This window comes from Sturnira hondurensis, unplaced genomic scaffold (assembly GCF_014824575.4).
Source record: "Sturnira hondurensis isolate 20B ecotype Veracruz unplaced genomic scaffold, ASM1482457v3 Scaffold0004068, whole genome shotgun sequence".
In the NCBI taxonomy this organism is placed as follows: domain Eukaryota; kingdom Metazoa; phylum Chordata; class Mammalia; order Chiroptera; family Phyllostomidae; genus Sturnira; species Sturnira hondurensis.
Window position 1 is genome coordinate 10,267,112 of NW_028076699.1, and position 3,806 is coordinate 10,270,917.

The window sequence follows — 3,806 nt, forward strand, 5'->3', positions numbered from 1 at the left end:
TTATCAACCAATGCAAACCTCTATTCAGGCTGACTTCTTACAGCCTCCCGGAGTGACACATTTCATCTTCCCTAGTCATCAATCAAGGGAGATTTGAATCTAGGTGTTGAAATAATGCCAAGATTCAGTCATCCTTTTTCTTCATTGCCACAGATAAACGCTATGCAAAACTGCTGTGCAGATAAACAAACTGCTATGCCAAAAGACCTTTCCTATTCTGAAATCTTATCAAAACCCAGAGTTCTGTGGGCTGTTGGTCGGCATGAATGGCCGTCATATTTATATAGTGTGGTCTGTCCAGTGGTGTGCTTGTACAAGTTTTACCACTGATGCTCCCTCTGATTTCCAAAGTTTGAGGATGACCACCATGTCCTATTTCAAGCTGCTAGCAGGGGACCCTGAATCCCGACTTGGGAAGTGGTGCTAAGCAGCATCCATTGTATAGCAGTTTCACCACACAAATACAATCAGGGCCCTCAACACAACTTACGGAACGTGGTGCAAAATGAAAACGTGGGGCCCCTTGTTAAAATTTACTAACAAGATGATGGCAACAGAGCATTAAACCAAGCACATACCTATCTGAGTGCAAGATCCTGTGTCACTGCTCAGGTTCCATGCTCATGAACTCAGCCCTGGATGCAAGAGACATAGATTTGAGAGCATAGATAATAGTAAATGTAGTAAAGTAGCTAGAGTTTATTTTTAGAGGTTTTTTAAAAATAACTTATTCAGCAGTGAAGTGGGATCCAACAGGCTCGGCTCCCTAAGCTGCTATCCCTCACTCCCAACCTTCTTTATAGGAATTGTCTAAAATTCACTCATTCATTCATTTATTTATGCTAAGATAGGGACAGGCATGAACAATAACCCAATCCCTGTTACTACTTCCTATTCTCCTCCCTGTCACTGGTCCCCCCACTCCTATCCCAGTCTCTGGACCAGCTTTTATTTGTCAGGTTAATGCTTAAGACAGAATCAAATAGTGATGATTTCATCTGGACCAAGTACTGGCCCCTTGAATGTTCCATTCATTCTGTGCTAGTCCTTGCTTCAGTTCTTTCTTCCCTAGATCGTTCCACCTTTTTCTACCTCCATCCATCAGCTAGAAGTTATTTGACAGCAACTCAAAATAATGGTTTATATAATCAATGCACAGGACATTGGCAAAGTATTTTTAAAATATGAGGAACTAGTGAAATTTACATAGCAGATTTCATGCAGAGGTCCAAGAGCTTATTATTCCTTTATTTTCTTCCTTAACAGCCTGGAAGAGAGAGAATGGAAATATTCAGGAAGGAGCCATAGAGCCAGTCCTCACTCTCACTGCTGCCTCCTGGACACTGGCCAGTGTTGGGCACTGCCAGGAAGCCAATAAGGATCGAGGGTAAGCCTTTCCTTGGGAGGTTCACAATCTGGTGGAGGGGACAGAGAGAATAACAAAGGAATACAGTACAATGGATAAATGTTACTATCAGAAGAATCTATATGGATTATCTAAAACTTACTCTATCTTACAAATATGGATATTAAATGCAAAAAAGAAAAGCAGCTTGCCCGAAGCCCCTTCCCTCCAGACTGAGAATTCCAAGGTCCTTTCTTCTCTCCTCATGTCACTGTCACTGGGTGGGGTTGTTGTATTTGAATGGCGAGAAACCAAATGTCCAGGCACTTAGAGCTCGTGATGTTATTTATTGGCCAAAAGCTTTACCTGCACAGGGGCGAACTTCCCCAACTGTGACCGGAGTCACGTAACTCCTCAGAGCTGCAATATGGAAGTCGTGCCTGGCTTACAGACTACAGGGGTTTTATAGAGCGCAGCAAGCAAGCAGTATCCAGAAGCAGATGTGGCTGTTAGCAATTGGTGCAATTGAACACAGCTTTTTCTTTTGATTGGCGGGGTTACTCGTTGGCGGGCAGATTCTGGCGGTCTGCCTTGCTCCACATATTTACCTTATTTGGCTATTTACTTGGCTAACCACTCATCCCATCTTCCTGGAACATTCTGGGGGCAGGGAGTACAGCCTTAAGCAATAACATCCTGCTTTACACCTTGTTGCATTTTCCATTTTGTCGTAACCTTACAGGGTCTAGGTCCAGAGCAGGTGTGCCCTGTGCCTCAGGCCCACCGGTAGTGTGTGGGTTCTTGACCTCACATAGGAAACATTCCACAACACGAGTCCAGCTGATTTTGAAAGTTGTTTGTTAAAGCTGAGCACAGTGAATCAAAGGAAGGGCTTAAGGTAGAAGAAGCAACAGGAGAGAGACAAAGAAAAGGGGGCCCTGGAGACAGGTTTAGGGGGCTAGCCCAGGAAGACCTGCTGCTGCCCACCGCTCCTGTGCTTGCAAGTCTCATGGGGTCACTTAGAATTCAGGAGAAAGACAGCAGAAATATGAGACATGGGGGTGCTCCAGAGAGGGCACAGCATGGTTGCTTTGTCCGGAGGCTTTTATCTTTCTTTGGCCAGCCAGATTTCTAGTGCAGGTCTCAGGAGGGTTTTAACAGAATATTCATTAGATTTTCAGGTGTTTCCTTCAATATACTGTTCATTACAATAGGTATAGAGGGGTTAGGGGTTATTTTTGGTCAGTTGTATTTTTAAAGAACATCACTGAATAGGGGCCAGGACCAAGGCCAGTCTTCCCCAGGAGGGTCTGGGTTGTGTAAGCCATTTGCTCCTAAGTGTCCTTTGTTAGGGAAAATGAAACCATGTGATTCATTAGCTGGCTACAAATTGCTCAAATTATTTGGCCTTGTTTAATGATTTTTTCTCTGTGTCCATTATTTCACTTGTCAAGGAATTTCTCTAGCTTCTTACTATCCTGCTTCATTGCCCCATTAGAGACTTCAATCCCCAAGATCTTTTAGGGTTGATGAGGGAGGACAGTTTGTCTTCAGCAACTGATTTATGTGAGCAAGGTCATGGTCCCAGCTTATGTAGGATATGGACACCTGCCCCTGCCTGATCTAAGGGGAGCAAGGGAATGGGATGTGAGACTGGAGCAGAGAGGCCATTGCCTGACTCATCTGAAGTAGGGATGGGCCGGAATCTCTAAAGTGTCATCATCTTGACATAGATTTTTTTGCATCCCAGAGGCGACAGATTTGACAAGATTGTTAGGGGAGTGGAACACCTGAGATTTTATAAGCATTAAATCCAATGGGGACAGAAAAATTTCTTTCCTGGGAGAAGAGGCTGAGTGTATCAACAGGCTAGTAGAAAGAGTATCAGAAATATGAGAAAGATAATTATATTAAGGCTTAGCTATTATATCATTTATCTGTAACAGGTTGGTTTTTATCCTCACCCAAAGACATTTTTATTCATTGCTTTTTAGAGAGAGAGGAAGAGAGATAGGAATGAAGAGGAGGAGAGAGGGAGGAACATCAATGCAAAAAGGAAGTATTGATTGGTTGCCTCCCATATGTGCCCAACCTGGGAATTGTTTGCACCTGGACTAGGGATTGAACCTGTATCTTAGGCGTGTGTCCCAACCAGGAATTGAAACTGCAACTTTTCAGTTATGGGATGGCGCTCTAACCAACTGAGTCCCACTGGCCTGGGAAGGATTTTGTTTTTTGAGGAGGAGCTTAGGTCCTTGATAGGATTATAGTTCCTGTGGGGACTCAGATTATGGTTCCTGTGGGGCCTCACCAGAATCAGGTTTAATTTGAGACAAGTGAACCCACCTGGTTATTCCTGCGAGTTTTATTGCAGTTGGGGTGCTTAGTATCACCTAATATTGGCTTTCCACCTGAGTTGTAGCTGGGACTCAGGACAGTTTTCCCTCCTGATTCTTAGATA